Source organism: Pleurodeles waltl, chromosome 11, assembly GCF_031143425.1.
Source record: "Pleurodeles waltl isolate 20211129_DDA chromosome 11, aPleWal1.hap1.20221129, whole genome shotgun sequence".
Lineage (NCBI taxonomy): Eukaryota > Metazoa > Chordata > Amphibia > Caudata > Salamandridae > Pleurodeles > Pleurodeles waltl.
Window position 1 is genome coordinate 727625877 of NC_090450.1, and position 23544 is coordinate 727649420.

General features: G+C 47.3%; 1 long non-coding RNA gene across 1 annotated transcript in view; it reads left to right on the plus strand.

Annotated features, from left to right (window-relative positions):
* LOC138266675 (uncharacterized) overlaps window positions 1-11463 on the plus strand; it is a 112150-nt gene extending 100687 nt beyond the window's left edge. The window contains exons 2-3 of the long non-coding RNA XR_011199611.1: window positions 10043-10136; window positions 11256-11463. This is a non-coding gene — a long non-coding RNA (uncharacterized lncRNA). The remainder of the gene's footprint in view (window positions 1-10042; window positions 10137-11255) is intronic.
* The last annotated feature ends 12081 nt before the right edge of the window (window positions 11464-23544 follow it).

Genomic DNA, 23544 nt, shown 5'->3' on the forward strand with positions numbered 1-23544 from the left:
TATGCTGTGGCTGATATTACAGGCCAGTGTGCTTCGAAATACACTGTTCACCACATTTTGTCAGAAAAATTACTCCTCTTGTTATGCACCACAACAGAGAAGGCATCACGAACAAGTAATTTTGAGTCAGACTTTGAATTTGACGCTACCTCCCCAATTTGAATTGATAAGTCCCTCCAAACTTTGGGTCTAGCTGCGTCCCTGATTCAGCGCTGCAGGGGTCAGGAGAGGTTTTTTTTGCCTTGGGGGGTCACAGTCATGGTCCAGGGCTGCAAGGCTCAGGATGGTGATCCAGCCATGGCCAAAACTTCTTAGAGTGGTGACTGTGGGTTTGTCCCCCTTTATGTTGGACTGCCCTAGTGCCCGTAGTCAACAGGCGTGGAACACCCAATGTCACAAACTTTGCTGTTCTCAGGGCAAACATATGAAAGGCCCATTAAGAACATTTGAGTGTCCTAGCATGGTACACCAGTCTCAGTTTTTTTAACCCCCTATGGTCTGTAAAAAACGATCCTCAGAGGTGGATAGTTTTTCTTTATTGCAAGACTGTGAGGGAAGAGCTGTTGCTTAATGCACCTTCAGAGACATGGTCATCTTTAGAGATGTTAATACTTAATGTGGGCAACTAGATTTAAAGGTCTTCAATGTGTGAACGAAAACCTTGCTATTGTATGTCATGGGATTATGGGGGTTATTCCGACTCCGGCGGGCGCTGCCCACCGGGTGGAGACCGCCAAAAGACCGCACCGCGGTCAAATGACCGCGGCGGTCATTTTGACTTTCCCGCTGGGCGGGCGGGCGACCGCCAAAAGGCCGCCCGCCCGCCCAGCGGGAAAGCCCCAGCAACGATGAAGCCGGCTCCGAATGGAGCCGGCGGAGTTGCTGGTGTGCGACGGGTGCAGTGGCACCCGTCGAGATTTTCAGTGTCTGCTTTGCAGACACTGAAAATCTTAATGGGACCCTGTTAGGGGGCCCCTGCAGTGCCCAGGGGCCCCACCACACCCATTCCCGCCATCCTGTTTCTGGCGGTGAAAACCGCCAGAAACAGGATGGCGAGAAGGGGGTCGGAATCCCCATGGCGGCGTTGCTTGCAGCGCCGCTGTGGAGGATTCCCTGGGGCAGGGGAAAACCGGAGGGAAACCGCCGGTTTCCCTTTTCTGGCCGCGGCTTTACTGCCGCGGTCAGAATTGCTCCTGAAGCACCGCCAGCCTGTTGGCGGTGCTTCCTCCGTCCCCGGCCCTGGCGGTCCATGACCGCCAGGGTTGGAATGACCCCCTATGTGTTTGATGTTTATTTCTTTCATTAAGCCTCATTCAAAGTGCACACATATTGTCAGATTAGGGAATTGAGGCACAGGGAGAGTATGATTAGTACAAGATCAAACATTTTCGAAAAGTAGGAGACCCAAGAATGCAATATCTTACTGCATGCTCCAAAGACTTTAACGTAATCGCTCTATTGCATATTTTGGTGATTAGACAATGAGACTGAGCACTATTGAAGCCCTAAGGTAATATTCAGTCATTTGTTTTTATATCCACACGCATGTACTACACGCTTTTAGATTGTTATAAAGGTGTCCATTCTTGACACAAAAGAGGGAGCAAAAGAATAAGATTAAAAGTACTTGCCAAAGAGCACTTTGTTTGGCTATATAGGAAGGTTGAGATTAGAAACCATACCTCCTGGTTCACATTTGGGGTTACACAGATTCTGGTGGCATGGTCAAGAAACTACTACTCACATGCAAATGTGTCACTGTTCTTGGTCCTGTCTATCTATATTTGTAATACAGTCTTTATTTCCATGTTTTTTGCGTTAAGTGCTGAAACCATGGTTATTTGCAAAGTCTCCTAGTTCTGTGGCCAAAACGTACCACTCGGACAAGTCTCTTGAAGATGTTTGCCTATTCCATTGAACTACCCGTCTTGTTAGGTGTCCTGTCAAAATGTCAAGGTGTAAGTAGGTGGCTAGTAGGTTCAGAGAGGCAGATCTTGTGTTGAAAGATGGAAGGATAAAAAAATGTTGGTAGCCTGGGGCATGACTGAAGTAACATGTGGATTATGGAACTTGTCTTGCAACGTAGTCTATTCAATTATTTATTTTACAAAGATCCAGTGGGTCTACCTGAGGGTAGCTGCAATTTGTTTATTCGTAGGCCAAATATGAGTCCAGATGCTTGTGTTTGAACCCTTCGCAGTTTGACAAGTGTCATCTCAGAAATTACCTGACTTAACATTTTGAAAACTATAAATCTCTAGGATTACCACAGCTTTATTTTGCAAGCCAAGCTCCTCCCACAACCTACCTATTTCCACGTTGCTAGATTTGCTCTCCTTATACATGTAAACTGCACAGAGTCTGCTACATAAAGTCCCTCCTATTTTGTTGCTTTAATTTATCTGCTGTTTGTTTTGTGACTGGCTCCCAGTGTAACTTTTGACAGTTTTCGACTGAATATAAATTGGTGTCCCTTTTTAGCCAGCTCTTTATATTTTTAAGTTTGTTCAGTTTTTTGCATCCCTTAGTGATAGCGTTTGAGAGCAGTTGCTGTGTTTAGACACTCAGGGGGTTATTACAACTTTGGAGGAGGTGTTAATCCGTCCCAAAAGTGGCGGTAAAGTGACAGCTATACCACCAGCCGTATTACGAGTTCCATAGGATATAATGGACTCGTAATACGGCTGGTGGTATATCCGTCACTTTACCGTCACTTTTGGGACGGATTAACACCTCCTCCAAAGTTGTAATAACCCCCTCAGTTTGTTGTTGCTTCTGCAAATATATTGGCCACCTCATTTGTGTATATCATCCATGCCATCTCCTTCACTTATTGTAGGAGGCTGGCCTGGCTTATAGTGGGTACCTAGAGGTACTTACACCTTGTGCCAGGTCCAGTTATCCCTTATTAGTAGATTCGAGGTGTTCTAGCAGCTTAGGCTAATAGAGGAAGCTATAGCCGAGCAGCTTAGGCTGAACTAGGAGACATGCAAAGTTCCTACTATACCACTTATATCACTTAGCACTATATCATAAGAAACACAATACACAGAGTTACTAAAAATAAAGGTACTTTATTTTAGTGACAATATGCCAAAAGTATCTCAGAGGATATACTCCCTTAGGAGGTAAGTAATATACACAAAATATACACACACAAACCAAAATCAGGTAAGTAACAGCTAGAAAAGTAGTGCAAACAATGTAGAACACAATAGAATGCAATAGGGAGAAATAGGCCTAGGGGCAACACAAACCATATACTCCAAAAGTGGAATGCGAACCACGAATGGACCCCAGGCCTAGTGTAATGTATAGAGGGTTGCTGGGAGTGTAAGAAAACACTAAGGGTGTCCAAGATACCCCACCACAAGACCCTGAAAAGTAGCAGTAAAGTTACCCTACTACCCCAGAAAGACAGTAAAGTCGAGATAGGGGATTCTGCAAGGACAACAACTGACTGCAAAACACTGAAGATGGATTCCTGGACTTGAGGACCTGTAAAGGAAGGGGACCAAGTCCAAGAGTCACGCAAGTGTCCGGGGGGGCAGGAGCTCACTAAACCCCGGATGAAGGTGCAAAAGGCCTGCCTCCGGGTGGAAAAAGCCGAAGATTCTGCAACAACGGAAGGTGCCAGGAACTGGAGGATACAGACTTGTTTCCACGCAGAAAGACCACAAACAAGCCTTGCTAGCTGCAAGAGTCGCGGTTGAGGATTTTGGGTGCTGGTAGGGCCCAGGAAGGACCAGGAGGTCGCCCCTTGCAGGAGGAGACAGAGGGGGTGCTCAGCAACGCAGTGAGCCCACGCAGAAGCAGGCAGCACCCGCAGAAGCACCTGAACAGGCACTTAGAAGATCTGAGGACGACGGTCGACTCAGAGCAACAAAAGAGGGTCCCACAAAGTCGGAGTCCAACTCAGCGAGTTGGGCAATGCAGGACGGAGTGCTGGGGACCTGGGCTAGGCTGTGCACAAAGGAAGTCTTGTAAAAGTGCACAGAAGCCCGAGCAGCTGCAATTCACTCAGTACACAGGATTACTGCCTGGCCTGGGGAGGCAAGGATTACCTCCACCAAATTTGGACAGAAGGGCCACTAGACTGTCAAAGACACTTGGACCCAGCTCCTGTGTTCCGGGGACCACTCTTGTCAGGATGAGAGGGGACCCAGAGGACCGGTGATGCAGAAGTTTTGGTGCCTGCGTTAGCAGGGGGAAGATTCCGTCGACCCACAGGAGATTTCTTCTTGGCTTCCAGTGCAAGGTGAAGGCAGACAGCCCTCAAAGCATGCACCACCAGGAAACATTCGAGAAAGCCGGCAGGATGAGGCACTACAATGTTGCTGGTAGTCTTCTTGCTACTTTGTTGCGGTTATGCAGGCATCCTGGATCAGTCAGTGGTTGATCCTTGGCAGAAGACGAAGAGGGAAGTGCAGAGGAACTCTGGTGAGCTCCTGCATTCGTTATCTTGTGAGATGCCCACAGAAGAGACCCTAAATAGCCCACAGAGGAGGATTGGCTACAGAGAAAGGTAAGCACCTATCAGGAGGGGTCTCCGACGTCACCTGCTGGCACTGGCCACTCAGAGCTGTCCATTGTGCCCTCACACCTCTGCATCCAAGATGGCAGAAGTCTGGGACACACTGGAGGAGCTCTGGGCACCTCCCCTGGGAGATGCTGGTCAGGGGATTGGTCACTCCCCTTTCCTTTGTCCAGTTTCGCGCCAGAGCAGGGCTGGGGGGGATCCCTTATCCGGTGTAGACTGGCTTAAGCAAGGAGGGCACCATCTGTGCCCTTCAAAGCATTTCCAGAGGCTGGAGAGGCCTCTCCTCTCCAGCCCTTCACACCTATTTCCAAAGGGAGAGGGTGTAACACCCTCTCTCAGAGGAAATTCTTTATTCTGCCTTCCTGGGACTGGGCTGCCCAGACCCCAGGAGGGCAGAAACCTGTCAGAGAGCTACTTTGGCAGTACCCGGGTTCTATGCTAGAGGCCCAGGGATGCATGGAATTGTCCCCCCAATACCAGAATGGTATTGGGGTGACAATTCCATGATTCTAGACATGTTACATGGCTATGTTCGGAGTTACCATTGTGACGCTACATATAGGTATTGACCTATATGTAGTGCACATGTGTAATGGTGTCCCTGCACTCACAACGTCCGGGGAAATTGCCCTGAACGATGTGGGGGCACCTTGGATAGTGCCAGGGTGCCCTCACACTAAGTAACTTTGCACCTGACCTTCAGTAAGTGAGGGTTAGACATATAGGTGACTTATAAGTTACTTAAGTGCAGGTTAAAATGGCTGTGAAGTAACGTGGACATTATTTCACTCAGGCTGCCATGGCAGTCCTGTGTAAGAATTGTCTGAGCTCCGTATGGGTGGCAAAAGAAATGCTGCAGCCCATAGGGATCTCATGGAATCCCAATACCCTGCGTACCTAGGTACCATATACAAGGGAATTATAAGGGTGTTCCAGTGTGCCAATCAGAATTGGTAAAATTAGTCACTAGCCTGCAGTGACAATTTTAAAACCAGAGAGAGCATAAACACTGAGGTTCTGGTTAGCAGAGCCTCAGTGATACAGTTAGGCACCACACAGGGAACACATACAGGGCATACATTATGAGCACTGGGGTCCTGGCTAGCAGGATCCCAGTGACACATATTAAACATACTGACAACATAGGGTTTTCACTATGAGCACTGGGCCCTGGCTAGCATGATCCCAGTGAGACAGTAAAAACACCCTGACATATACTCACAAACACCCCAAAAGTGGGGGTAACAAGGCTAGAAAGAGGCTACCTTCCTACACAACCCCTTCCCCCCCCCAAACGAAGGACAATAAGGCTAACCTTGGTCAGTTGAGTCTTTATTGTCTAAGTGGTGTTAATTGGAGAGTAGCTCTGCAATAGATTAGTTACTCCCTTTATCATCCACTATATGGTTACTTCCCTGTGGGGATGTAAACCACCCTGTTTGAAGTTTTTTAGCTAACCAACAATGTGAAGTTATATTCTCAGAGTTCTTATTAGTATGTTTAAGTTTAGAGCAGTGGGAATTGTCCACTGGACCTATATCAAGTGATGAGAATGCCAGGCAGGGATGCTGTCTCAATAAAGCCATAGCTGGGCAAAACCTTTGTCCATATGGCTGTAAGGGAGAACAGGGATGCTGTTTCTCTTGAGTTGGAGCAGGGCAGGGGTGCTATCCTATGAGCTCCACACTAGGGCAGGGCTGCTGTCCTAAGTGTTGTGAGCCAGTGCAGGGTTGCTGCACTAAAGTTTCCCTGGGAGGGTTGGACGGATACTCCATGTTAACTAAAATGGTGCACATTTTCTCACCAATATTAGTTATCCCACAGAGAGGTACTTCTACCTCAGGGAGTACAGCTGTGCTAGCTGATGGGTCCCTTGGTACAGGTGCCACCCCAGGAGAGGTTTCTCCCACCACAGGAATGGTATCCTGAATGGCAGGGTGTGTAGGGAATACTTTGATGCCCTCTTTACCTGTTGTTGGAGAAGGATCCTGAGTTTTCAGGCCTTTTTCTCTCCTTTGCTTTTTCATTTCAGCTGAAATGAGAGGAAGCAATTCCTCAGGGATACCCAGCATGGCTGCCTGGGTATTAAACGCTAACTCAGCCCAACCTAAGGCCTTTAGGTCATTACCTAAGAGACAGTCTACAGGTAAGCTAGGTGATACTGCCACCTGCTTAGGGCCAGTAACTCCACCCCAACTAATCTGAATTATAGCTAAGGGAAGGAACTTAGTGGAGTTATGGACATCAATAATCTTGTATTGCTGTCCAATGATGTGTTGTGCAGGAGACACTAGGTTTTCAGTCACCAAAGTGATACTGGCACCTGTGTCCCTGTAGGCCTGGGCCTCAACACCATTTATGGAAACTGTCTGCCTGTACTTATCCATTGTAAGGGGACAAGCAGCCAGTGTGGCAAGGCCAATGCCACCAGGTGTGACAGAAACTGTCTTGGGACTGACTACCCTAGTTTCTATGATGGACCCAAAAGTGAACCCAACTACACCCTTATTTTGACTGTTGCCAGCAGTCCCACCACTATTACCACTACTGGTAGGGGCACTAGAGTTTGATGTATTAGTGGTGGTAGGCTCAAGGGAGTTACCTGGGCAGGACTTATCCCCTGGCCTATGGCCTTTATTTTTTACACACGTAGCACCAAGGCTTTTTAATGTGTGTGGGTTGTGAAGAAGAAGTTGATTTATCCCCACCCCGAGGAGTGTTTAGGATTTGAAGAAGGATCTTTAGTTTTACCCTTATCCCCATGCTTATCCTGAGATTTCTCACCATCTTTCTTCTTGCCATCCTTGTCACCCCTTGTATGAACTTTTCTGTTCACTCTTGTTCTGACCCATTTGTCTGCCTTCTTTCCCAATTCTTGGGGAGAGGTCAGATATGAGTCTACCAAGTACTGGTGCAACAAATCAGACCCACAAGGGTTAAGAATCTGCTCCCTCAGGATCAGATAATACAGGCTTTCATAGTCAGTCACCTTACTGCCATGCAACCAACCCTCCAAGGCCTTCACTGAACAGTCTACAAAGTCTGTCCAGTCTTGGGAGGACTCTTTTCTGGTGTCTCTGAACTTAATTCTGTATTGTTCAGTGGTTAAGCCAAATCCATCCAAGAGTGCATCCTTCAAAACTTTGTAGTTATTAGCTTCACTTTCTCTGACGGTAAGGAGCCTATCCCTACCCTTACCAGTGAAAGATAGCCACAAGATAGTAGCCCACTGCCTCTGAGGGACCAACTGTACCATACAGTCCCTCTCGAGTGCAGCAAACCACTTGTTAATGTCATCCCCCTCTTTGTGAGGGGGGACTATCTTATGCAGGTTTCTGGAATCTTACTCTCTAACAGGATTGCTAAGCAAACCTTCAATTTTAGTTGTGGCCACACACACCGGTTTTGGAGTCTTGCCAGCCTCACGTTTTCCAAAGACAATATAACAAATAGCATTTGTTTATGAACTGGGGCTTATATTCTGTCTTTTTCAGGGCATACATGATGTTTGCAGTGTCCTCCCACCTTAACCATTCCTTCATACGTGTAGAGGGCACTTTGCTTGTGCACATCTGCTAAATAAAGTGGTTCGGTTAAGCGCCAAGGCTGGTGGGCCAATCTCTGCTTTCAGTTCATGTTTAAAAAATATATATTTTGTATATTTTAAATTTGGGGTGGTGGGGTTTCCGAGTTCTGCACCCGCACTTAGTTCTCAACACCGGCACTTATGGCAGTCTGCCACATGATGGCGCTGTTTGGCTAAATTAGAGATGAACACAACAACACTTTATTAATTCAATATACGTTAAAAAGTGATAACACCTGCAACCCCAGTCATTCTTATTTGGGGGCCTGGAATAGTCTATATTTTCCCTTTGTAAGGTGTGATGGTTAGCAGTTGGGTTGGTTCTGTCATTGGCGGTGCTGGCATTGGGTGGGGAAAGCTGCAGTGGCCTGCTAACCAGGGCCCAGTCACCTATTATTATTATTTTTAACAAATTAAGCAATGCTGCCAGACCTATTGACTACGCTAATGCTTGTTGTTTCTGTGTTTCTCTTGGCAGAATGACGTCTCTGCCACACCGCTTTCCTTGCATGATAAACATTCACGATTTAAGCTTCATGCTAGAATCAAGGAAACAATATGAAGCTTGTAAGGCATTGATAAAAGCGGCCATTACATTTCCCTCGGGGTATGACAAGGCAAATAAAAGATATTATGACGACCAATCTCTGTGGGAAGGGTTTTTCCCTTTCTCAAAAACGTAATGTGCTTATGAAATTACGTGTGTCCTAGTGGTGTTTTTTATTATCTTAGTGTTGAAGGGCTTTTCATAACACAAAGTGCTCTCTGAAAACTAAGTTAAGCACAAACGAAACAAAAATGTTGCATTTTTACACAGTTCTAACTAAAGCATGCTCAGTTGATGATTGTGGTCAGTGAACATTATATCCATGAATGTGACTGAGCACATGTGTGGTGTTGTGCTGATAAATTGCCTTTTGCAGATATCGATGTACAACATGCAAGATATGCGTTTGAATCAAAGAAATGGCACCTCAGCCTTTGATCCTTCGGAGACTCCAAAACTGAATAACACTAAGTTGACTAATCGGAACCCTTGCTAGTTATGGTGCTGGGAAGAAAGCGGAAATCTGCTATAGCATGTGCTACATAAAAACACATGCTTATTGCAATTTTGAATTCCTTAAGGTATGCCTTAATGGTCTGCTACTGCAATTGCGAACTATTGACAGGTTACCAATACCTCAAAGGAAGTGTTAACCCATTTGCAAAAGGGACCCCTTCTCTTTTGTGAATGACGAGAAAAACATTTTTTAAGAGTATGTTTGACCACTGCTTACCCCTAGAAAGGTTTGTGAAACTTTTCTTTATTTTTTCTTAAACATATCACTTATCCTTTAAGGAAAATGGTCTTCACAATCCTGATTTTCTTTAAGCTAGATGGACTGCATTAAATAAAACAATGATTACTATATTTAAAGATGTTCACAGGCATGGTGGTCTGCTCAGCCCGATCTCTGTGATGGTAGTGAGTAATAATGAGTAATAGTGGATCGCCATTTCCGTCCCTTACTTATTAATATTTATGAGGTAGTTTGAAATGTACCCCTTTGTGATTCGGTATTTTGCAAGCTAATCTATCAGTATATAGGTAGGTCTGCAAAATAACAGTGTATTTGTTAAACGTTGGTACGTAATTTTCAACCACTTTTACTAAATGCAGTTGTTGCCCAAAAGGCCCTCTTTACCCAACTTCAGCAGTGGAAGATTATACTAATGCACCTGTTTTGTATCTGTGATCAGGTTCTACTGCTGTAGCATGTGCCACATTGATTTTTGACCAAAACCATTTACTTGCTGCCTATGCTGCATCTGGCCTGTTTGAGTAATGTAAGGCCGGTGTTGCAGCAATTCACATTCAGTGCTGTAACTGTTCGTGTGAACTGTTTGTTTCTTTTTTCTCCAATATTTTTCAGAAGGTGCTGTTCGGCCTGACCTTGTGCTTTGCATCTTTTGGATTTTCCAGTGCAGAATGTTTCCGTATATATCACAGAATTATCATTCATGAAGGTATGTCTGTACTGTTTACTCGCTGTAAATCACTTTACAGCTCCTACATTTGTTACATCCTCTTTCTCCATAGTAATGGCACTTCACTACCTGCTTGGTTAGGTTACAGCATAAGTGCTGGTTTCTTTAAGGAATGTGGAATATGAGCTCTAGAACAAACTATGTAGGTGACAGAGTCCTGATAATGAAGCCCTGCCATCTTCAGCTTCTCACCACTAAAAAACTTTGAACTAGAGGCTGAGCTAAAATGCACGAGTTTTTTGAGAAGCCATATTTGGATACAAGTTTGGAGTAGTAAAATATGAACGGATGGCTAGGAATTTAGCAGAGAAATCTCAGTCAGCTAAGGGAATAAACTCTCAGACAACAGTCTGTGTGACAAGAAAAATGTCAAGCAAGCCATTAATGAAATTAAAAAATAGGATTTCACACTGAGAAAGGAACAGAGGCTGTGAGAGAATGTCTCTGCCAGCAAACAACTTTAGACATCAATTACCAGTGCTGCAGAATGGGGGTGGTATTTACAGCACCCAGAAATTCTGATGGCCACAAACGTGACATATATCCCGTCCTCTGTATTACTATCTCCATAGGCTATAATGGGATGGTAGTATGGAAGATGGGATATCCGTCACATTTATGATGGAGTAACCCCATCCGCCAAATTCTAAATCAGGCCTTGAGTTTTTCAGGTCGAAATAAAGTGTAACTTGTGGAATCAGTGCATACTGTACTGATTTCTTCATGTTTTTTCATTTTATTGCCACTAGTAGTGCCTTTTTTTCTGGAAAAATAAGTCACTTGAAAACTGCAGGGTTTAATAACTACTGTAGTATTTGGGATTGTGATTCCTGTACATCTCAAGTTTGTGCTGTGATCTGAAAGTTCCCCACTACTTGTAGTCAAAGCTTGACTGTGTTGAGCCTAAAGAGCGTGTTTAATTAATAGAAAGTAATGCTTCACTTAAATGTGTTTCAATAAGCACAACTAGGTTTCAGTTGACATGATTAGGCCAGTGTCAGCCAGCATTCATATTTATTTTAAGGTGACAGAAATAATTGTGCTTTTAATTACATAAACAAGAATTCTACATGTATGTTTCTCTGTTTCTCTTTTCAGAAAAAAGCAAAATAGAATACATTTCACATTGCTGTTCACTTGTCGAGCTGGAATGTATTAGTTTGTGTTGGTCAAGAAGAAGCCACAAGTATAATGTTCCCGTATTCGTAACAAATTCAGGCTATTTACCCTAGGATGTTCTAAGCAGTCATACTGTTTATTGTTTTTAGTTGTTGTACACGTCATGTTATTTCTTTCTTTTTCTGCATACACCTTATTATAATTATGCTTGAAAGTAAGTGTTACTAAATGTTTCTTATTTAATGTATCATATTTTCTTTTGGAATCCATTGGGTTTATGTGTATATATCTTTATTGGAACAACCCTATTATGTAATATTTCACAATGTCGAGTGTACGACTTTCACTGCTTGAAACCAATAAAATGTACCCTTTTGGGAGATGTGCCAGACTTTTTGCTTATTCCTACAAAGCCAGACTCATGTCAGTCATTCTATACATAGACATTTTGCTTACTTACATAAGAGCAGGCTCTGTGCTAGTCTGCCCTTTGATTCAGTCTTTTTGCTTATTTTCTCTATGGGAGGCTCCACGTTGGCCTGTCTCTTGATTTATATTCATATCTATTTTGCTTTCTGATCTCTGAAGACTTTGCACTGACCTGTCTAGTTATTCATGCTTAGACGTTCCTTAACTTTTGAACTCAGCAGATTCTGTGTTATTCCTCTGCTGAACTATACATTGGTTTTTGTTATTTATCTACTTTGGAGCTAGCCCATATGTGAATCTTCTCATAAGTTTATTTATTTAATCCATTATTTATGCTGATTTGAATTTGACTAACTACCTATGTTTTGCCTTCTCTAATGATTCTTAAATTTGATTAAACATTTACGGGTTTGGCTTTGAATTTTGTCCTGCAGAGGTTTCTTTTATATGCACAAGGGCCACCATCTTATGAGACTAACTCAGCCCCCGTCCTGCATTTCAACCCTTTTGATTTATTAATTAAAAGCATTGACAGAATGTTTGTAGAGTAATTTGGACAATTCTGCAAATTCATTTGCATATTTTTTTGTATAATTAATTAACTTGTATAATTAGTGATAATTTTTGACCCCATCCATTGTTAGAATTTTGAGAATCATAGAATCTTTTGGTATAATGCTGGTGTATATGTTGGTGTTGTCCTGAGTTGAAGTATTAACGGGGAATGATGAGTTGTCTTGCTCAGAGTGTGTTGTAGTGCAACATGTGATTCAGACTGAAATGATTTGTTTTTGCACATGCCATATAGCACTATGTCAATGAGGTTCTGTTTTGCGCATTAGTCAGAATCTGTTTCACACTGTAATGTGTTGCAAAAATTGCTACAGCTGTATAAATTGTCCTTTTGATGAAGAGGTAATTTAGATTTTATGTAATCTAAGTTTAAAGGTTTTTGGATTAATGTATGAAGATTACAGATTTATGAAGATATAATTTATACTCCAGATAATATTACAAGGTTGCCTGCTGAATAAAGGTGTTGGCACCGCGCCTTGCAATACTTTAAAACCTATGAAATCTGTATTAGTCTAGTTGCATATGAGAATTAATCCTGAGTTTATTCCGTATTTGAGGATAGATATGCTCACTCTAACGGTAAGCTGTTGCTGGTCAGTTCTCCAGTCAGACGGTCCATAACTCAGATATGCTCAGGTACTCGTGGCTTAAAGAATAGAATTACTGCTGACAATAAAAAAAAATACAATTTCCTGTGAATGGTACATTTGAAGTGAAAAAGATGGAGACTTTGAGGTGTGTCATGCTTGTCCCAGTGTGTCAATGTTTTTTTTACCTAGCTAACCTGGAGCTCTTCCCTACACCTCCCCCCCGTCCTACTCCTAGGGCCAGGATGTCTAGATCCCAGCCTAGCACCTCAGCCACCAAATCTGTATCCGCTGTGGTCCCTGCTACTCCAGTACAGTGAAAGGGGGCACCCGCTAGAGCTGCCAGTGTGCCACAGATGGAAAAGAAGGACCACCCTATTCCGCCACCTGCAAAGCTCAAAAAGGGACCGGCTTCAAGCAGGGGACAGTCACACCACCCACCCAGCAAGGCCCCGCACAAACACAGAGTGGACAGTGCCAAGGTCCCTGCAGCGACTGTCAAGATGGGGAAGGGCCACAAGCCAAAGGGCACATCACCTCTGGCCACAATGTCACCTGGTGAGGGGCTGGAGACCACCAACTCATCAGGGATGGCAGCCACATGCACCCCAGTCACCACTGCCGCTCTGACGGTTACCTGCAATGCCGCTGCCACAACGTCAGTCTGCAGCATCCTCCCCAAGGATCAGCCAACCGAGGCTGCCGGAGACGGTATGGTGTCTCCATCCACCACAACAGTCACTTGCACCACTGCCAGCACTGGCAGCATCTCCGCCGCAGCCACCGCCGCCTGCACCACCATCAGCACCGCCACGGGCACAGCTGATGCCACTCTGTCCGACGTCTGCCCCATCCCCAGTGTGCAGCCGTCAGAGTCTGCAGGTGATGTCCTGGACCCTGGACCCTGGACACGCTACTTGAGACAACTCCTCCAGCACTGACACGAACCAGCAATTGGCAGCCTAAGTCGCCGCAGGATGGAGTGTGGGTCTGCCTCCATGGAGTATAATGCTACCTGTTCCGGGTACTGTGACACACAGTGAGACGAAGTCAACATGCCACACCCCAGGAGCAGCATCACTGGGCACAAGCCCCCTCCAGAACCAGTGGAGAAAAGCATCCACTAACACAGTCCTTGGCAGGATGAAGCACTCTCGGCACAAAGCCCCCTCTGGAACCAGTGGAGAAAAGCATCCACTAACACAGTTCTTGGCAGGATGAAGCACTCAGGGCACAAAGCCCCCTCCAGAACCAGGGGAGAGAAGCATCCACTAACACAGTCCTTGGCGGGATGAAGCACTTTGGGCACAAAGCCCCCTCCAGAACCAGTGGATAAAGGCATCCACTAACACAGTCCTTGGCATGATGAAGCACTCTGGGTACAAAGCCCCTCCAGAACCAGTGGAACATGTCACCGACTTGAGAGACTGCGGCTTTGACCGCCCCAGGAGCAAGCAGTGGGCAAACCACCCACTTGAGAGACTGTGGCTTTCCACTCCCCAGGAGCAAGCAGTGGGCAAACCACCTGTAGGAAGGTAGCCTCTTTCTAGCCTTGTTACCCCCACTTTTGGCATGTTTGTGAGTATATGTCAGGAAGTTTTTACTGTCTCACTGGGATCCTGCTTGCCAGGGCCCAGTGCTCATAGTGAAAACCCTATGTTGTCAGTGTGTTTTATAGGTGTCACTGGGATCCTCCTAGCCAGGACCCCAGTGCTCATAAGTTTGTGGCCTAACATAACATAAGTGTTCGCTGTGTGGTGCCTAACTGTATCACTGAGGCTCTGCTAACCAGAATCTCAGTGTTTATACCCTCTCTGCTTTTAAAATTGTCACTACAGGCTAGTGAGTAATTTTACCAATTCTCATTGGCACACTGGAACACCCTTATAATTACCTTGTATATGGTACCCAGGTACCCGGGGTATTGGGGTTCCAGGAGATCCCTATGGGCTGCAGCATTTCTTTTGCCACCCATAGGGGGCTCAGGCAATTCTTACACAGGACTACTACTGCAGCCTGAGTGAAATAACGTCCACGTTATTTCACAGCCATTTTACACTGCACATAAGTAACTTATAAGTCACCTATATGGCTAACCCTCACTTGGTGAAGGTTAGGTGCAAAGTTACTTAGTGTGTGGGCACCCTGGCACTAGCCAAGGTGCCCCCACATTGTTCAGGGCAAAATCCCCCGAACTTTGTGAGTGCGGGGACACCATTACACGCATGTACTACATATAGGTCAATACCTATATGTAGCTTCACCATAGTAACTCCGAACATGGCCATGTAACATGCCTAGGATCATGGAATTGTCACCCCAATACCAATTTCATGCATCCCCGGGTCTCTAGCAAAGAGCCCAGGTACTGCCAAACTGCCTTTCTGAGGTTTCCACTGCAGCTGCTGCTGCTGCCAACCCCTCAGACAGGTTTCTGCCCCCCGGGGGCTGTGCAGCCTGGTCCCAGGAAGGCAGAACAAAGGATTTCTTCTGAGAGAGAATGTTACACCCTCTCCCTTTAGAAGTAGGTGTGAACGGCTGGGAAGGAGTAGCCTCCCCCAGCCTCTAGAAATGCCTTCGTGGGCACAGATGTTGCCCATCTCTGCATAAGCCGGTCTACACCGGTTCAGGGATCCCCCAGCCCTGCTCTGGCGCGAAACTGGACAAAGGGAAGGGGAGTGACCACTCCCCTGACCAGTACCTCCCAGGGGAGGTGCCCAGAGCTCCTCCAGTGTGTCCCAGACCAACCACCACAACCCCAATTGCAACCTCTAGTGCCTCTAGTAATAGCAGTGGTGGTGGGGAGTCTACTACAAATAGCCAATCCAAGGGTGTAGCTGGGCTCACTATTGGCAGTGTAGTTGGGGTTGGTCTTGTTAGGGGGACCACAGAGGCTGTTTTAGTCTCTGATGGTGGCATTGACTTTGCCACCTTGGTTGCTTGCCCCCTTAATATGGGCAAGTACAAGCAACTACCCCTAATCAACAGTGTTGAGGTTGAGGCCTACAGGGACACAGGAGCCAGTGTACCTATGGTGATAGAGAAACTGGTTCACCCTGATCAACACCTACTTGGTGACCAGTACCAAGTGACCGATGCTCATAATAACACACTTAGCCACCACATGGCTGTTGTGAATCTCAACTGGGGGGGGGGGTGGTTTACTGGTCCAAAGAAAGTTGTGGTAGCTACTGAATTACCTGTAGATTGCTTACTAGGCAATGATTGGAGACATCCGCTTGGGCTGAAGTGGAGTTGGAGGCTCATGCAGCAGTGCTGGGCATTCCTGGGCATATTTTTGCTTTGACAAGGGTTCAGGCCAAAAAGCAAAAAGGACAGGGAAACTTGGATCCTGGAACAATGGACCAAGTGCTCCCAAAAGCTAGGGATAGGAAGGGTAAATCCTTGCCACTATCCCTCCCTCTCCAGAAGATTCCACTTTTGAGGAAAAGGAATCCTCTCCCTGTGCAGACCCTACACCAGAGGAGCTGGCAGCAGACACTGCTGAGCTTTTGGGTACAGGGGGGCCTGCTAGGGAAGAGCTGAGTGTGGCACAGCAGACATGTCCCACACTAGAGGATTTAAGACAGCAAGCTGTCAAGCAGCAGAATGGGGATGTCAGTGATAGCCATAAGGTATATTGGGGAAACAACCTCTTGTATACTGAGTCAAGGGACCCTGAACCTGGAACTGCCAGGAGATTGGCCATTCCCTTGCAGTACAGAGTGTTTCTTCCTACCTTGGCACATGACATTCCTTTGGCTGGGCATTTCGGCCAGACAAAAACATGGGACAGGCTTGTTCCCCTGTTTTACTGGCCTCATATGTCAGAGGACACCAAATAGTTTTGTCGCTCTTGTGTGACCTGCCAAACCAGTGGCAAGACTGGTGGCACACCAAAGACCCCCTTAATTCCACTTCCAGTGGTTGGAGTGCCCTTTGAAAGGGTAGGGGTTGACATAGTTGGCCCCCTTGACCCTCCAACAGCTTCAGACAATAGATTTATGTTAGTGGTAGTAGACCATGCCACTAGGTATCCTGAAGCTATTCCCTTAAGGACCACTACAGCTGCTGCAGTGGCAAAGGCACTCCTGGGAATCTTTTCCAGAGTGGATTTCCCTAAGGAAGCGGTCTCAGACAGAGGTAGTAACTTCATGTCTGCATACCTCAAAGCAATGTGGAAGGAATGTGGTATAACTAACAAGTTCACAACTCCTTACCATCCACAAACAAATGGTCTGGTTGAGAGGTTTAATTAAACTCACAAAGGTATGATAATGGGCCTCCCTGAAAAACTCAGAAGGAGATGGTATGTCCTGTTATCTTGCCTCCTTTTTGCTTACACGGAGGTACCCCAAAAAGGAGTGGGCTTCAGCCCCTTTGAACTCCTCTTTTGGCACCCTGTGAGAGGTCCCCTTGTATCTTGTTAAGGAGGGTTGGGAACAACTTTTAAAAGCTCCTAAACAGGACATTGTGGACTATGTACTCGGCCTAAGATCAAGAATGGCTGAGTATATTAAAAAGGCCAGTAAAAACCTTCAGGCCAGCCAGGAGCTGCAAAAGCAATGGCATGACCAGAAGGCTGTCCTGACTCGTTACCACCCAGGACAGAAGGTGTGGGTATTGGAGCTTGTGGCCCCAAGAGCACTCCAGGAAAAATGGAGTGGACCCCATCTATTGTTGAAAAAAAGGGTCGTAGGAAGGTAGCCTCTTTCTAGCCTTGTTACCCCCACTTTTGGCCTGTTTGTGAGTATATGTCAGGGTGTTTTTACTGTCTCACTGGGATCCTGCTAGCCAGGGCCCAGTTCTCATAGTGAAAACCCTATGTTGTCAGTATGTTTGATATGTGTCACTGGGATCCTGCTAGCCAGGACCCCAGTGCTCATAGGTTTGTGGCCTATATGTGTTCCCTGTGTGGTGCCTAACTGTATCACTGCGGCTCTGCTAACGAGAACCCCAGTGTTTATGCTTTCTCTGCTTTTGTAATTGTCACTGCGGGCTAGTGACTAATTTTAACAATTCTGATTGGCACACTGCAACACACTTATAATTCCCTATTATTTGGTACCTAGGTACCCAGGGTATTTGGGTTCCAGGAGATCCATATGGGCTGCATCATTTCTTTTGCCACCCATAAGGAGCTCAGACAATTCTTACACAGGACTGCCACTGCAGCCTGAGTGAAATAACGTCCACGTTATTTCACAGCCATGTCTAACCCTCACTTAGTGAAGGTTAGGTGCAAAGTTACTTAGGGCCAGATGTAGGAAGGAAAATTTTTGCGAGTCGGAAATTGCGAGTCATAGCGACTCACAATTTCCGACACGCAAAATGGGAGCCAAGAAAAAAAAGCGACATCAATTTGCGACTCGCAAATGATGTCGCACCGCAGATTGCGAGTCCGCTGTTAGCAAGGTCGCTTTTTGCGACCTCGCTAAAAGCGAACTCGCAATTTGCGAGTCGGGTGTCGCAAATTGCGACTTGGCCGCAAATTGCATGCAGGTGCAGCAAAACAGTTGTAAAAACACTTCCTGTCTCTTGCTGATGACATCAGAGCCGGGAAGTAATCAAATACACCTGGGAGGAGGGAGGACCACACCCTTTTCTAATTGCTGTGCAACTACCTGGAGAGAGGAACAGCTGCTACCATGGAAGACACAGGCAGTGCAGGGAGGAAGAGGAAATTAAAATTCTCAGAGAAAGAACTTGAGGTGCTGACAGAAGAATGCTGCCAGCACCATGACCAGCTTTTTGGCAAGGCAGCCCTGAGTGTCCCAGACACTGAGAAGAGGATCTGGCAGCAAATCCAAGAGAGGATCAATGCCATTGGGGTGAGCCACCGAAGCATTGATGAAATAAAAAAAAGGTGGTACGACCTGCGCTCCAGGACAAAGAAGAGGGTGGCAGAGCGCCTCAGGGAGATGAGAGGCACAGGAGGAGATCCATCCACCATCCCACCACCCACAGCCATGGAGGAATTGGTGGAGCAGACACTGGAGTCTTAGGCTGTGTCAGGAATGGGAGCATTGGACACGTCAGCGCAAGAGACATCCAAAAGTGAGTACCATGAAACATGTATGTACACCTATAAATGCTATATCCACACTCACCCAGTACACAGCAGCATGCACAACCAGACTAGCTCCATTCCAGACTAGCAACCACCAGAATGGTGCATTATGGGCAATGTAGTACAGTAGGCAGCATATAGGCAAATGTTTATTATGAGGCATACAACAGATGTTATAGACTGACAGTGTGTTCCCTATGTCCCACAGGTCTCCCACAAGACACCCCCACCAGCCACACCATCCAGGGTGAAGACAGCAGGCCACAGGCAGTGCAGGAGGCTGCAGCAGACATTAAAGGGCCCAGCACGACACCACCACAGTCCCCTCCAGATGAAGTACAGGACATGGAGGAAGGAGACACGACACCTGGTCCCAGCCACACTGTGAGACAGCAAGAGCCAGAAGCACCACCGCGTCGCAGACGCAGAGTTCAAGTCCAGGCGGTGGCCAAGGGGGATATAGGGGAGGCATCCAGGTCTGCAGTTGAGGCATCCCTCCTTTCTGGTCAGCACCTGCAAACAAGGCAATTGAGGATTATCACAGGTGCAATGCAGAAAATGGAACACAATTTCACACATGGCCCGGCTGATGTGAACACACAGTTCACAAGACTGAATGACAATGTCAGTGACCTTACACAATCAATCCGCCAACTGGTGCCGGAACTGGTGGCTGAGAGACAAAGCGCAAGGCGCCGTGAGCGCCAACTAGTTCAAAGATTTGACCGCATGGCAGCGTCCATTGTCCATCTTGCCATGAACACCACAGGCCTGTCAAGACGAACCGTGAGTCTGCAGGTGGAACTGGGCCACTTTGCAGGGGATGTGGCGCGGGGACTGGGCCGTATTAACCACACTGTGGACATGTTGGAGGCCAGGCAGGTGGCAAGGGGCACGGGTGAGACCCCTCCGGACAGTGAGGAGGGGGTCCACTATCAGCAGTGTATCTGCCACAGACACACGTGTACTGCGGAGTGGCAGTGCACGTCAGGGGTCTGCTGACCCACCTGGGATGAGCCATGCTGGGCGAACCAGGAGGAGGAGTTAGGCACAAACACTGCAGGACTCATGAGGCACATGCAGTTAATGTGTCCTCATTAAGGGTGGACATGTGCAGCGCCTTACGGACAGTTATGTTAGTTTGTTATTAGGTTCACTAATTAAAATGTTTTGTTTGTTCCACTACACAACTGGGATCTTAGTGTGTGACATTGGTGAGTGTGGTGTCTTTCTGATGGATACACCTACCTGTGGATTCCTCACCTAAAGAATTCCCCCCTCGTGCCAGCTTCAACAAAAATTTCTTCTAGCTCTGCACGTCGACGATGACATCACAATAGCCCGACTCCACGCGACGCCGTATGACATCATCTAGGCAGTAAGAAGCCCTCATCGATGTGCAGACGTCAGCTCCCTTTTTTCTGTGCCTTCGAATAAAGTTTTTTCTTCAAGGCTAACAGGGAGCTACAGTTGCGCATCTGTAGTTACAATGTCGCAGCCAAGAAAATCTGGTTTTAACCCTTGTAACCAGTGTTGGATGTCGGTCACTGACCCCCATGAAAATTGTATCTTCTGCCTTAATTCCGACTATGAGGTCGAGTGATGCGGTTCCTGCCAGCGCATGAACCCTAAGTCGCTTAAGGAAAGAGAGGCTAAATTATTCCTGGCCCGTTCCAAGAAGAGGAAGGAAAGGCGGCATCGGAGAGAGTCCTCTTCGAAATCTTCGAGTACTCATCGTCGTCATGGAGACTCTCGGTGCTGTCACAACTCCCGGCGCCGATCGAGTAGAGGTCGTCCAGGCTCAGATCTGCATCTCCATCAGCTCGGCGCCGTCCGATGTGGGAGATTAGCCCGACCGTCACTCCTCCGCCTCCTACGACTCTGACTTCACCTTTGTCGGTGTTTGAAGTCGAGCCTCTTCAAGAGCCGGTGGCTTCTCCGTAGCAGGAGTTGCCTGGCCCATCATCGGCTTGTATGCCAGTGCCGACACCACAAACATACCCAGCTTTCCCGTCGCCGGGTACGGATCCTGCAACATTTTTAAATGCCATGTTCAATATCTTTTCCACCATTGCGCCTGGTGTAGGGCATGCGGATCCGTTGGGCCCTTTAGCTTTTCATTTGGGTGCTCCGGCTCCTTACAAGCCGACGCCCTTCATGTCATTTTTGCCATCTGAAGCCCCTGTGGTGCAGATGCCCTTGGCGTCGCCAAGGAGACCAGTGACGCCTACAACGTCTGCGACTCCGGCGCCGATGGATTCGCCACAGATCCAGTCTACTGTCAAGGTGCCTGTGGCACCGGAGGGTCTGGCGTCGGATGGATCCGAAGAACGGTGCCGGCGAAGATCTTCGGCACCGGCCGACGCCTTATCGACGCCAGGTCTCGAGTCCAGACTCCGGTCCAGACATCTAGCTTTGCACCTCCTGGAGGAAGAGGATTATAGCAGGCAACATCTGGAGGAAGGCAAAATCTTGGAGCCTTTGGGTGATTTTCAGGGTCTGGACACTGCAAGTGTTATTGATTCTTCCCTTGAATGGGATTTGGCTTCCCCTGGGGAGTATACCGAAGAGGCTGCATCTTTTCATGCAGTAATAAGGAAGGCTGCAGACATTTTAGCTCTTCCGGCTGCTGAAGTGAAAAGGTACCTTTTGACGGAAGTGCTGCATCCAGCCTCGGTGGCGGCGGAGCCTCTCTTGCCCTTCAATGAGGCTCTCCTGGACCCCATAAAGGACATTTGGAGGAAACCTGTGACTTCTACAGCTGTCAACAGGGCGGTAGCAAGGCGCTATCGTGTGGCTCCAGGTGACCCATTCTTCCTCTCCAAACATCCAACTCCGGAGAGTTTGGTTGTTCAGGCTTCCTGCTCTTCCCGGTCATCCCCTGGTTCGTTCCCCGGGACCCCTACGGACAGGGAGTCAAAGAAAATGGACCACGCTGCAAAGAAGGCCTTTTCGTCATGCAGTATGGCCTTGAAGTCGACCAATGCAACCTGCATTTTGGAACGTTATATTCATTCCCTTATGGAGGAAGCAAAAGGTCATCCAAACTTGCCACAAGAGGTGTTGCATTTGCTAGCGGATGCTCAGGGGGCGGCGACCCAGGTGATCCAGTCTGGGTTGGACACCTCTGACTCTGTGGCAAGGGCTATGGGCACATCCATAGTATCAAGGCGACAGGTTTGGCTGCGCTCATCAGGCTTTTCTAGGGATGTGCAGGGGACTCTCCTGGATCTGCCTTTTGATGGAGAAAACTCTTTGAGACAAAGGCAGATTCTGCTCTTGAACGTTTCAAAGAGAGCAGAGCCACAGCGAGGTCGTTAGGACTTCAGGCAGCTACTTCCTCTTCCTTTAGGTCGTATAGGAAGTTTAGGGGTTTTGGACGTGGCTCCTCCTTTCTGGGCAGATTCCAGGCACCACAACAATCTGCAAGTTCCCTGTCCTACAGATCCTTTAGAGGCAGGGGCACAGTACGTACAAGAGGAGCAACCTAGCAGCACTCTGCCTCTTCCTCTTCCTCGGGAGGGGTGCAGCAGGGAAAGCAGCCTTAGTCCTCCCACTCCCTGTTCACTTGTCTCCGGTAGGGGGGAGACTTGCCCAATTTCTTCCAATGTGGGAGTTTATAACATCAGACTCTTGGGTCATCGACATTGTGAAGAGAGGGTATGCTCTTCCCTTTCGGGAGTTCCCTCCTCCCTTCCCGCCCTTCCCTCCCCGCCCATCCTTCTGTTCGGAAGACCATCTTCTGTTACTGCAACAGGAGGTGTTATCCCTATTGGCAAAAGGCGCAGTAGAGTTGGTTCCCGAGCAGGACAGGGGTCAGGGCTATTATTCAAGATACTTCCTGATCCCCAAAAAGGATGGTCGGTTGAGACCAATTCTGGACTTGAGAATTTTTAATTGGTTCCTCAGGCAGGAAAAGGTCAAAATGCTGACCCTTTCACAGGTCCTTTTGGCGTTGAACGAAGGGGATTGGATGGTGTCTGTCGATTTGCAGGATGCGTACTTCCATATTCCGATCCTCAAATTGCACAGAAAGTATCTCCGGTTTGTGGTGGGATCGCAGCATTATCAGTTTGCGGTCCTCCCGTTTGGTCTTACTTCAGCACCTTGAGTCTTCACAAAGGTGATGGCGGTGGTAGCAGCAGAGCTCAGAAGAAGAGGGATAGCGGTGTTTCCCTATCTGGACGATTGGTTGATCAAAGCCAAGACTCCGGAGCTCGTGTGGCGTCACCTGAAGTTGACAACTCAGTTATTGTACAACCTGGGTTTTTCAATCAATGTGCCCAAATCTCACCTGGAGCCCTCTCAACACCTCCTGTTCTTAGGGGCAGTACTGGACACGACATTGAATCGGGCCTTTCCTCCACCCCAGCGGGTTCAGGACATTCAGGCGTTGATTCTGATGTTTCGAAATGGAGCAGTAGTTCCAGTCCTCAAGGTCCTTCGTCTGCTCGGTCTGTTTGCTTCTTGCATACTGCTGGTCACTCATGCATGCTGGCACATGAGGGCTCTTCAGTAGTGCGTCCGCAGGCAGCGGTTTCAGCACAAAGGGGATCTCGAAGATTCGATCACGATCACCAGAGACACTGCGGTGGATCTTCAGTGG